Below are 13354 nucleotides of genomic sequence, written 5' to 3'. Positions count from 1 at the left end.
CATAAGGCCAATGTTAATGACGTCACACTCATGTGGTGGAGGAATAACTTCTGCCATTTAACCAATCTTTAAGATGCTGCTGTATTGAACATGGCACCTGATGGCTAATTTAAAATTTTTGTTCCCTGTCATTTAGCTTCTTTTTGATGTTCGATTCATCGTGGGTTCCTCTTACGTCATACTCCAGGGTTCTCTTAGGTATTTAAGCACATGCGCACTCTTCAAAAATGATGCTTATTGAGGACGCATAGATTAAAAAATACATAGATTAAAATGCATTTATATTTAGATAGAATGGAATATATAGACTGTGCTGCATGTTAGCTTGCTTATTGTGCCCAAGAGCAAATTTTATGTCTTACTAACAAGAATCTATTCTTAAACCATAGGTCAAGAGCTGTAGTTTGTGGGGAAAAGCCTGGCTCAGCACCATACATTTTAAGTTTGCGACGCTGTTTGCGAATGTTCGTTTTGGGAAACACTGAATCGTTGAACTATGTTTGTAACAACAGAACTTGCGACCATAGTTGGCTAATGATGCTTTTGGGAAATGCACCCCATGTAATGATGCTTTTGGGAAACGCATCCCAGGATGGAAGTTCCTCAGGTCTCTTGACTTAAACAAAGCTTTAAAGAGCGCGCGATCAAATTCTCACCGTCTCACGTGGTCTGTGGACGTCCCGCGACCTCAAAAGCATTCCGCGCTCAAAGGCAGAGATGAAACCGCACGATTGTGGCTGAAGGATGGTGGAGAGGTTCTGAGGGCCTATTCGCTCAGCTATTCACACATCAAAGGTGAACGTCAATGGGCTGCTTCGTATTGTCGTACTCTTTTGTGCCGTGCAGGTGTGCTGCTCCGCTCAGGCAGATGTAGAGCTCCCAATTCCGGGCTTGACAAGAGGAACGTCTTCCCCCTTGGGGCATTCATAGGCAACAGGAGAGGTTCAGGTGTTCGGGGCCTGAAATATAACGTGTGGACTGACGGTTTGGGCTTAGTGTTAAATATTTAACAACAGACTTCGCCTGTGGCTCGGAATTTTGCTTTATCTTGCTTTGGGAAAGTAGAGCAGCTGGGATCTGGGAGGTTTGTTGAGTCCCCCATGGAGCATTTTTTTGGCCCGCATTTGTCAGTATGCAGTGAGGGCTTGGTTTTTTACTCCGTTTAGAGATAGCGAAGGTTGAAGCTGCCCTGCTGGAGCGTGTCCGGTCACATCTTCTCACATTCAGAGCGGAATACAATGTAACGTTTTAGCTCGCTGATGCGCTATCAGTTATTTGTTGTCATATTTTGTTGTATCTTTGGAGTTTATACATGAAACGCTGAGGCGCTTGAACTGACTGTTTGGGTCTTGGATTGAAATCGCACTCTTATCTTTGCAGCATGTGGAACGCAGCAATGTTTATCTTTTCCTCTCATCGCACTGTTTGTTCTGCCTGCACTGAACAGCCCTTTGGTGGACTGTTAAATTAGACATAATATATATATATAAAAAAGGTTATAATACTGGTACTTCCTGTCCAGCTGACCACCTTTAACCCCTTGCATTGTGCCATGTGATGCATTGTAGTTGCATTTGTCAAGATTTGTGCTCTGTGTAAAGCTACAAAGTCCTTTTTAAAGAATTTCATGCTGATATTTCTACAAAATTCCACTTTCCAATGATCAGTTGCCATACAAAATCATCGTAAATTGGGATTTAAAAACTGTCCCCTTCTGAAAAACATGGGAAATAGTAAGATAAAGTCATACAAACTGGTAGACTTTAAGCGAGTTGTCTTCTTGAAAGATAATGATAATGTAATTATGACTGTTAATAAGAATATCGTAAATTTAAGGATATAATATGATGATATGTTGGGTAATTTGGTAAGGTGGTTGGTTGATTTATTTTTTATATTTTTTTGATATTTTTGTTATACTTTTAAATAAGTTTAATTTTGTTACATTTGTTAACATTAGTTAACATGAACTAACAATGACAAATACCAAAACATTTATCAATCCCAGTAAATATTAATTTTAAATTTTACTAATATATTATTAAAATTTATGTTTATCAATATATTTAAATTTTAATTTTTATTTTTATATTTTTATTATTAAAAGTTCAGTTTTTGTTATTTAACATGGAGATGTTGGGTTAGGGACAGGCCAAAAAAAAAGCACATTTAAGATGAAAGAAAAGCAAGAATTAATATAAAGTTCCTAGTTCATGTCAGCGTGTTGAGTAATATATAAATGTATATTTATATTAGTGTATAGTTCAAGCTTTCATCAGCAGTTCACACAAATGGTTCCGTTTTGTAGAATGACCCACATATTTTCTCCAGAATATCAGACTAAATATCAGCCTAATGTTTGGATGAAAGCACATGTTTTATGCTAATGCCTTCTCTGTTTCTCTCTTCCGTTGGCTTGATAAAAGGCACCAGCGCTCGGGACCGTCCGCTGACAGCAGGCTTACACAGACCTCTGGAACAAACGCTCAGCTACTTTACTTTGGCAAAGGATTTTCTAACATCTGTCGCTCTCTCTCTCTTTCTCTCTCCATTTATCATACACTCGTTTCACTTCCTCCTCTTTTTTCTCTAGCTTTCCAGATGTCATCTCCTAACCAGTCGCTGTACTCTACATATTAGCAGTCTGTGTTTTACTGTAGTCTTACAGTGGCATTGGTGTGTTTTTATCTCTTGAATGGGTTATGCAGAGGTCCTCACTTCCGCTTTAAGACACCAAGCCACCTGCATAAAGTAGATCAGGCAGGACAAAACATCTGCAGTCACCCAAACAGATTGGAAACAGGCTGTAGAAGAACAATAGAAGAATCAGAATTGAGTTTGCGATCGTTATTGCATTATTTAATTTGATTAATATGAGAATTGTCAAATATTTTGAGCATTTTTAGTCAATTGGCAAGTCTAATGTTTTGTTTAAGTGCAAGCAAATCAATGAAAAAAAGCTTGTTGATGTTTTCGAGCTCGTTATGAACAGAATAAATCTGTCGCCTTCAGCAACATCCAGTTTCTCGTCTGACTTGTGCCTCAATAATGCAAAAGAGCGGTCGATACGGAGATGTATTTAAACATGCTTGTGCTTCAGTGATCTCCCATGTGCTTCCTTTGTATCGAAGGAGAAAACAAGGAACCACATCAGGGGAAAAGCCTGGCTCAGCACCATACATTTTTAGGAATATTCTGGATTTTAGTAGTCCTATGTTTTGGCAGGGCTCTGTAGTGCCTGAGGGGAAGAAGAATCGTAGATCATACGGCAGAATGTCTTTACGATGAACAGTAGCAAAGTCCGTTGTAAAGCGAGAGAAGGAGAAATCTATGGTTTTGCTCAGTGGCAGATTCTGAGATGACCTGCGACCCAGTTTTCCACAGTCTTCTGACAATGTTTGGCTTTGTCGAGAAGCTCTGGGAATATTGTAACCAATTTTGCAATATTAAAGCAACATCCTTGTTTGCTCGAGATGCAGAGTTGCATAAGATAATATTTGTTTTCAGAGCTTATTTGAAAGATTATATTTCTTACCCCACTGGCAATTTTTTAAAACCATAAATCTAACTAAATGACAAGAAAAAAAATATAATATATATAATTTAATTCAAGATATATTCTCTGAAAGCCTTAATACATATGTAATTGTTTTTCATCTGAAGTAAATCTTGTTCTAAGAATTTGCACATTGAAAAACAAAACAGATATACTGATTACAAAATAATAATATTAATTATTATTATTATTATTAGTAGTAGTAGTAGTAGTAGTAGTAGTATTAATACTAATAAGAAGTAATTATAGTTTGGTTCCATTTGTGTTATTTTTATTTTATTTTATTTTATTTTATTTTGCAACTTTCATCTTCTTATAGACTTATAAAGTGAATTAACTCTTGATTCACTCTAAATTACCTACTCTTCAAAAAAATAAACCATTTTAAGAAACCATTGAAAAACAGAACGGAAGTGCAGATAACAAGATTATTATAATTATTTTTATTTTTATTTTGCAACTTTCTTCTTCTGTAACACATAGTTGGTTAATTGATGAACCATTGAAAAACAAGACAGATAAGATTATTATAAAAGTTTGTTTCCTTTTTATTTTATTTTATTTTGCAACCTTCTTCGAATTAGTTAATTCACTGTCATTCCCGACTCTTCAAAAAATTTTTTTATTTTTTTTCCTTCTCTCAAGAATGCCAGCAGCCCTGCTATTTCCATCTTTACACTCTTTCCACATTGCTTTGTCTCTCTCTCTCTCTCTCTCTCTCTCTCTCTCTCTTTCTGTTATTCCGCAGCCATCCTCTCTGAGTTTGAGATCCTTCTTAAAGATAGGGGATATGAGCACTGTTTCATCTTCCCCGGGCTCATCTGCTAGAGGTTAGCAGGCATGTGGAAGCCATTGGGCTGAAGACCCGGGCTGATCAGAGAAAGATGTGCCCCTCTGGATCTACTGCTGCACATGTTTGAATCCCGGGACCCTTATTTGCTTGGTCTCGCTTTCTTTAACATTCCTACCCCTCTCATTCTCTCTTTCCCTCTCCAATTACCCCCTTCTCTCTCTCTCTCTCCCCTGTATTCTCTCTGTCTCTCGCTCCTTGTTTGAGAGGTTTGCTGAAGAGGCTTTAGTGAAATCACTTCTGGAAGTAGCTGTGATTATCCAGCGGCCTGACAGATTGTTTCAGACTGTTTGCAATGTCTTCAGCAGAACGGAGTAAAAAAGATCAGACTAATCTTAGAAAAACATACTAGTCTTAGTAATTTTATATGTTACATTTGCTAAAATGTGCAGCTGCAGTTGTTTACAATTTCTTGACTCATTATTTGCCAAATGTGAGACAATTTACAGAAAATTGGGCCTTAAGTACAAAATAGCTATAGTTTATATGATATGATAACTGGATTCACGAGATGAAGTCATGTGACAACAGTTTTTGAAACACTGAGCCATTGAATAATGGCTACTGTTTCACATACTATTTTTAAAAACTAGCATGCAATGCTAGTATTGTAAACTGCAGAGTTTTCAGTAAGTAGTAGGCTAGTATTCCATTCCCAACATAGCCTGAGTGAATATTAGTATCTGTCTTACTGTAACCTTCTTGCTCTTTGTCACTCTCTCTCTCGTTTCTCTCTGTCTGACAGTGTTTTATGAAGCCTGAGTGAATATTAGTATCTGTCTTACTGTAATCCCAGTTTCTCATCCTTTTCAGTGCATTACAGTCTCTCACCCGCTCTCTGCCGTTCTCTCTCTAGCACGTGGACAGTTCGAAAAACAGCTTGCAAAATAATTAGTTACAGATACACATTGCCAAATGGATACAAATGATCTCAACAAACTAAAATCTCAAAACCAGCTTCATTTTTTTCCACCAACTGGCTTTACAATATTTTATACAGTACCTCATGTACTCCTGGAATAATGACCATTCCATTTGGAGTGTATGGTGTGTAATTCTGTAATATTACTTTGGGTTACTTATTTTATTTAATATTTTATATTATTAAAAAAAACAAGGTGGTAAACGTGAGCTGCGCAATCAAAATCAACAGAGAAATTATTATTTTATTTTATTATTTACACTTTTTTTTTTCTTTTTTAAAAAAACAGGGTGGTAAACTTGAGCTGCACAATCAAAATGAACAGAGAAAATTTTATATGATTATTTTAGTTAAGTTTAGTTTAGTTTGGTTAAAAAAACAGGGCTATAAATTTGAGCTGCACAATCAAAATGAGCAAAGAAATGTTTATTTGATTTATTTTATATAAAAAACAGGACTAAAAACTTGAGCTGCACAATCAGAATGAGCAAATAAATTTTTATTTTATTTTTATTTATTTAATTATTTATTTTAAATAAAAAAATGGTGGAAAACTTGAGCAGCACAATCAAAATGGACAAACAATATTTATTTTTTTTATTTTATTTTAGAAAACAAGGCAGATGCCTGAAACAGAACTGCAAAAAAAAAAACACTGATTTTTTTATGTTATCTCGAATGTGAATTATTGACAATTATGCAAGTGTATGAACATTTGTTGCATAAAAACAGGTTTTATGTTGTGAAAAAGCTCTCTTTTTTTTCTATAAAAATGTACTATTTGCCATCAGATATTATTATAGTAGTAGGGAGCTTAATGAGATGAAGTGAGTAGTTTTTGATATTTGTTTGGTCATTTGATCTGTCAAGTCCTTGTTAAATATACTGTTACAAACTATACTGTATAACGTGTCATTTTAAATGCGTCATTTTACTTCACAAAGTACAAAAGTGCTTTGCCTTTGGGTCAAACTTTTTAAGTAGAAACAAATGGCAGAGTGCGCCTTTAAGAAGACCTCACTGACTGATCTTCTTAAGGTACTTGGGATATTTTTGCTGAACAAACTGAAAAAACGTAAGAAAAACAAACCAAAGTGGTAACCAGCACTTAGTTGAAACCACTGATCCTTTCTTAGCGATCGCGCTGTAACTTAATGTCCTGATATATCACTTTACCCGTCATGCTGCCAAGACACAGTATTGGCCTTAAGAATAAATAATACATTTGTACTGGCAGCTCACCGCAGTCCCTGATCTCCAGACCCACGTCTCCAGAGTCTTCTGACGGGAAACCAGAACACGGTCGGAGCAGAGCTGGATTAACCCACTCTCCCGCAGCTATGGGCCGCACAATCTACTTTTGTATACATATTTATGTTCGTTTTATGTGGATTTATGAAGATGTGTTTTGTGTTTATGGCTTTGGCTCCCAGAAAAGGAAAACATGTATCTGTATGTAAGACGATGGAAACAGCACTCAGGCTAGATAACTACTCCAGCTGTTGGGTTTTCTTGGCATGCTTCCCGCTCCAATCTTTCACACACGCACACATTTATTTCTGCTGTTGCAAATATGTGGAGATGGTTGCCCAAAGCTTGTAGCATCTAATCCTTTTGTCTGATTTGTTTACGTGTGAAAATCAGATTGTTTATGTATGCGGCAAATCGCAATTTTGGTGCAAAGCATAAGAATAAAGCTCCGAATCAAGCCAATAAACAATACAATTTTATCCCAAACAAAAGAAAACCTAACACTGGTAGTTTTGACCCATGTCTACACCATTATCTAACCACAGAGGAAAACTTGTAGAGTGTATGTGGTGTGCTGTGTGTGTGTTTCTGAAGACCTCGGGGTTATGTTACGGTCCCCGGGGCCCGATGCCCCTCTGCGTGCGCTCTGGAGGTCGTCCTGCTCGCTGTGCCCTTAGCAGTGTCTGCATGCTGCATTACTGCTTCACTTTGGAGTAAAAAAATAGCTGGAACAGACAACACTACGCCTGTGTGTTCGCACTGACAAGAGCTTTCATTTGCTCAACTGTAGTTTTCTAAACAAATCATGCATTTGTCCCACCACCAATTTTGCTAGTAGAAACTGGAGATGAATGTTTGACCCCGAAGAGCTCTAACAAAAGCCTGAATGTAGCCACAAAATTTGTTTGGTTTATCGTTGATTAAGGTTTCCCACATTAAGTCCTGTTTTATCCATGAGGAATGGTGATACCTCTCCTAAATATTTATATATTGGCTATTTTATTTATTTTATTTATAAAACAGGGCAGTAAACTTGAGCTGTGCAATCAAAATGAGCTGAGAATATTTTATTGAATTTTTATTTTTTTATTTAAAAACAAGGTGGTGTTAAAAAACACTGATTTTTTTATTTATTTATTTATTATTATGAACTCAAATATTAATTATTGATGATGAATGATGTGAGTGGATGAGCATTTGTCACATAAAAACAGGTTTTATGTTGTGACAAAGCTAGATTTTTTTCTTTAGAAGAGTGCTTTTTGCCGTCAGCCATGATTGTTTGTAGTAGGGAGGTTAATGAGATGAAGTGTGCAGTTTTTGGTATTTATTTGGTTATTTGATCAGTCAAAATTTTATTTTATTTTGTTTAATTTAATTTAATTTTATAATTTTAGTTATTTTCCATTTAAATTCTGCACATTTATTGTGAGCTTTTTAGGTAAATTTTTGGCGTATTTTCGATATCTTGAAACTTCCGTCCAGCTTTTTTTCCTTTCTTTTTTTCTTTCTGGAATGTGCATAAATGTGTCGATTTAAATCTCAAATAATGTGACTTCTTGAGCATGTATTGACATTACTTGCACATGCAAACACCTATCACATTTTGATCAGAAAGTGTTAAAGTCTAATCCTGTTTATCTTGTAATTTCGGTGAGACTCATTTTATTCTTGTCGTCCACTAATTTAAACTGTCGTTCGTTGCTCTCTGCTGTGGCAGTTTACCCACGTAGCTACATGAGGACCTGTCAGACGCTCTGCTGCACTGCTCTTGACAAAAGAACCTTCCACACAAAGCACCACCACCGCTCAAGTGGGCCGATATGACTTGTTTGGACAGTATATTTGAAAGCATTGTGTTATTATTACAGCACAGTTTGTCCACCCCCCTCGCCGTCAGTGCAACCCTGTTGTTTGATGACGATTGTGAACACACACCCTGCGGCGCTTCTGTTAATGACAGCGGACGCTGAGCACTGTGGGAAAGTGACAAAGGCTTGATCAAACTAATAGCTACTTCATATTTCGTCTGCCTCAGAGGTTAAAAGAAAAAAGCGACTGGAGACCATGAAAACAGTGTGTTTCCAAAAACAAACAAGTTATATGTGATAAATGATATGGTACTGTTTGTTTTAGCTCTTTTAAAGGGAAAGTTCACCCAAAAATGAAAATTCTATTGCTCACTCACTCTTAAGCCAAACCAAACCCGTATGAACACAAAATATATTTTAAAAAGTCAGCAGGGTCCAAACAGCCACAGAAGAAGCAAAAAAAGTGTTCTGGTTTGGAATGACAAGTAAATGATGACAGCTTGTGAACTGTCCATTTAAATGAGCTACATTTTCCCAGAATGCCTTGCTGCATGTTTAACGTGGGTCGTAACCTCCTGCCGTTCTTCAAGTACCTACGAACAGCTCTGAGCATGTTAATAAACAGGTATCGTGAATAGACTCTCTGTCTTTAGGGTCGCCGTTCTGAATAAAGCAGGGGCTTGTATCAATAGCTGTTTCCTTTCAGGTCCTCTTCCACTAGACTTGATGAAGTAGTCCTTTTCTTAGTCCGCCACCCTAAAATAACAGGTCACTAAAACCTGACAAGGACTATTAATCAACCGAAACCTTTCCAACTGCATTCGTTTGGCATCTCCAGCGACTTGTTAAATGTTTTCATAATCGTAGCCAGTTAGGCCACGTTTCAATCCCTGACGCCCACCAAAATGATGTTTCCCCCATATTTGTTTTTTGATAGTAGGGTCATTGTTTAAATCTCTTGATTGGAGCTTCCCTTTTTTCCTCTCGTAATCCCTTCCCGGCAAAAGTTCAGCAAAAAAGTCTCCCTAACTCCCCAAGTTTTTTTCTTTGTTAAACGAGTTATAAGACCCTCTAAATCACCCAACTGAAGTACACTACATGTCCTGTACCGGGACCCCCATGCCACCCCTAAAAAAACAGGTCACTAGGTAATTGAATAGTTAAGGGAGGACTTGTCCTTCATCAGCACCAAGCAAAGCATATGGCAGTAAAATCATGTGCCTGCTGTATCATTTCCACAGGCCCCCTGAGGACTAACAGACTGTGGAGGGTTTGAAAAAAGCCTGTTTTTCCACTCACACATCAGAGAACGGGCTGCGTTTTGAGGTCGCTACGAGAGCGATAGGGGAGATTTGATCTGAAACGCCACTGCTGATGTATTTGGGTGCTTCTTTTGGAGCGTTCGCTCATTGCCGGTCTGTTTATTTCCGCGCAGCTGAAGCGTACGCCACTGTTTACCCCATCGTCAGATGCCATACACACATGCTCAATAGAAGCTTTCGATATTGCTTCGTTACCTTTGAGATCCCACCCTGCATCCCGTCTCCTCAGAGACACACCAGACCTTGACCGTAACGTCACATGAGCGCAGGAGCAAGGGGTTAACGCAGCGTAGCTGGGGGCCTTCCTTTGAAGTCGAGACTCACCAGGAGAGCGGTATCAGCCAGAGAGAAAGAGCGAGAATTGTAAACCCCAGCGGACGCAGCAGCTCCAGGCAGGGTTAGCTGGCTGTGAATGCACTAGCGGGTTGGTATCCCCCCCATCTCCTCACAGCTCTGTGCTGCTAATGAGAGCAGCGTATCGATCCGCTCTTTGAGACTTTAGGCAAGTATAGTATGTCCTCGCTAAAGTGTGCATTTCCAGCGGCAAGTTCTGGCCCTCACTGGCCCCGGAGACCCTACAGACAGCGGAAAGGGTTCGAGCATCAGGCAGTGATGAATGAGGTGGGCACTCATGATGGTTTGGTGGAAAATAATGGAGGGAGGAAGAGTGGAGGATGCATTTAGGGAGGTGGGTGTAAGCTAGAGATGATTGTCCTGTAGCAAGTAGTATGAATGCCAATTTGGGCTTTATATATTTATTTTTGCTTGAAGTCAGAGTGAAGTGCCATTTGTAGCTTGTTTTACTGTTGTAATTTGAAACAGTATATTCAACATGGGGTTAAAAATGGGTGTTGGGATTGTTGTTTGGCTTTTGGTTGGTGATTTATTTGTGAGTGATTAGATTGTGTTATGAGTGAGTTTTGAACCAGAATGGATGCTGGTTTAATGCTAGTTTGAAAAAATTATGGCTAAATGGCATTGTACTGTAGCCTATGTGATATCAACAAAATGCAAAGTCATTTTGCAGGAGAGCAAGTTGTTACATATTATATGTGGTGAAAGATTATGAAAACATATTTTCTTGGAAATGTTACGCACTGATGAATCATTCGCAAAAAGAACAGGAGAATCTATTAAGAAAGAAAATATAGTTAGGTGGATAATTAATTGTGAATGCATGTTTCCACTCTCCACTTTTTACAGTTATTTTTGGATTACCTTTGCCATCATCTATGGCACACTTAAATGGAATAATTAAAAACACAAAAATATTTAATAATGCTGTTAAATATAATATTGCAAATTTTAAAAAATAATATGCACTTTTAACTTTCTATTATTAAGATGCATATTAAGTTCACTTGTAGCATTTAATACAGTTGATCATTTTTAGTTATACATTTTTATTTATTCATACTAGTACTGTCAAACGATTAATCGCATCCAAAATGAAAGTTTTTGTTTACATGATATATGTATGTCTACTGTGTATATTTTTTATGTATATATAAATACACACACATTCAGTATATATTTTGAAAATATTTACATGTATATACATTTATACATTTATATAATTATACTTTATGGTATATATAAATATATTTAATATATAAACAGCATATTTTTCTGAAATATATATATATATATATACACACATACATATATACATAAATATATGCATGTGTTTGTATTTATATATACATAATAAGTATACACTGTATACACACATATATTGTGTGAACAAAAACTTTTATTTTGGATGCGATTAATCGCATTTGACCGCACTAATTCATAAACAATAGTAAACTGAATTAATAAAAATAAAAAATAATATTATTCAATGAACAATTTATTTATTTATTTATTTTAGTTTTATTGTTATTACTATTTATTTATTTTTTATTTAGTTTTATTTATTGTTATTACTTTTTATTATTTCACAAACTAGTTTAGAATTTTATTATCGGCCATTTATCGCTTATCGGCCATAACAATAATTATCGTTGTGTCTGCTAGAATTTTAATCTGGTCCATCTCTATAAATCACCATGGTGTATATCTAAAGTACCATGGTATTGCCATCTAATACTGTCACTGTTCCATAGTGCCACCACAGTAGTTTTTCATTCTTCAGTACTGTTTCTTTTAGCGGGTGGTCTTGAGTGTTGGATAACCAGCGGCTGGCACAAATCCAGCTTCAGTCTGACCTGCAATGGCGCGGCGACCCAGGGTGCGGAGAAAGTTCTAAATGAGGTCTTGCTCTAATTTGTCATCCCTCCATTTTTGTATTATGTTTAGCAGGCACCATGTGGACAGATGATCTGGAAGAGAGGTAATGTGCGGCGGCGCTCCGTGGGTTCACATCTGGGAATGATTGCGTTCGCATATGCACATTGTTCATGTGGAATTGTTCTCGTAAACCTGACATGCACGTTCTTTTTCTCGAAATATTCTCACGATTTCGTAATTTCGTCCCGGTGACATTTGGTCTTGTACGTGATGCTCGATTGGACAGATGCAAGAAGTTATTGATTGTTTGGACGAAGTAATGAAACATGAAGATGTTCACATTTCCTATAGCAGAATTCTCCATGGTTTGAAACCTACAAACTGGAATAGTTTGGTGAACCGTATTTCTTTTTGCTGAACACACTGGTTTTGCTGGATAAGATAGTTGATAACCAGGTTCTTGCTAGTAGTTATTCTAGTTTAAAATTGCCAGTAATTCTATTCTAGCTGTGGTTGGGCAGTCTGGTGCGGACAAACCAGCAAACCAGCATCCAAAAGCAACATATGCTAGTCTTTTCAGCATGATAATGTTCAGTAAGCTTCTAAGCATATAGATAGGGTGATTATAAAGCACATTTATGCTTATTTAACTTCTGTTTTTTGATCATTCCCCATGGTTTCTCTTCATGGGTGAGTGGATTCCCAGAGGAAAAGGCCCACAATTCTGTTCTTGACAAATCTTCCCGCGTCTTTGCCAGCTCTGGGGTTTCAAAGTGCTTTTTTTTTTTTTTAAGCAAATCTCCAGTTCCTCAATGGCTCCAGTAGAACACTCCAGAAACCCTCAGTGGTGGCTCAGCAAAATCCATTTCATTTCCGCCCAGCAGAGCTCGTACTATCATCCCTGTGTAGCCGGCGTGTGGTATTAAATATTCATTTCATTAATGTCAGAGGCACATCAAGCAAATCTCCTTTTAATTTGACATTACCACATCTGTTTCAAATTTCTGTGAAGCGTAAAGTTCTGCACAATTCTGGAAACTGAACAGCCACTTTTGGGTTGCCATGTTTAGGAGTGAAGAGCGTAGTTTGTGTACTGACTTGAAACTTTTTATACACAGATGAATCAGTAGGATTTGGTATGAGATCTAGCTCATTCAAAACCAGTATGGCCCATATTTTAAAATTAGTCATGTAATTAGAGGTATTTTCATACAGTTAAACTGGATAGTTGCTTTTAAGCTTCAAAAAGGATGCAAAAAAACATAAAAGTATAAAAGTAATCATGACTTGTGTAGTATAATCCAAGTCTTTGTGTAGATGTTCTACAAAAAAGTATCGTTTGTGTTTCACAGACAAAAGAAGGTTATATTACTTATTTTGGGTTAACTGTCACTTTAAAGTGAAGTGCTT

The 13354-nt window shown here is 37.0% G+C and overlaps 1 protein-coding gene across 9 annotated transcripts in view; it reads left to right on the top strand.

Annotated features, from left to right (window-relative positions):
* LOC109102016 (roundabout homolog 1-like) overlaps positions 1-13354 on the top strand; it is a 171065-nt gene that overhangs the window by 100500 nt on the left and 57211 nt on the right. Inside the window, exon 1 of one of the 9 annotated variants that reach the window (XM_042739962.1) lies at positions 4652-4658. The exons of the other annotated variants lie outside the window; for them this stretch is intronic. The gene's annotated coding sequence lies outside the window, so the exon portion shown is untranslated. Of the gene's footprint in view, positions 1-4651; positions 4659-13354 lie in introns of those variants that run through there. 9 annotated transcript variants of the gene reach the window in all.

Source organism: Cyprinus carpio, chromosome B15, assembly GCF_018340385.1.
Source record: "Cyprinus carpio isolate SPL01 chromosome B15, ASM1834038v1, whole genome shotgun sequence".
Taxonomy (NCBI): domain Eukaryota; kingdom Metazoa; phylum Chordata; class Actinopteri; order Cypriniformes; family Cyprinidae; genus Cyprinus; species Cyprinus carpio.
The sequence above is the reverse complement of the archived record's forward strand: the minus strand, read 5'-3'. Positions and strand labels throughout refer to the sequence as shown.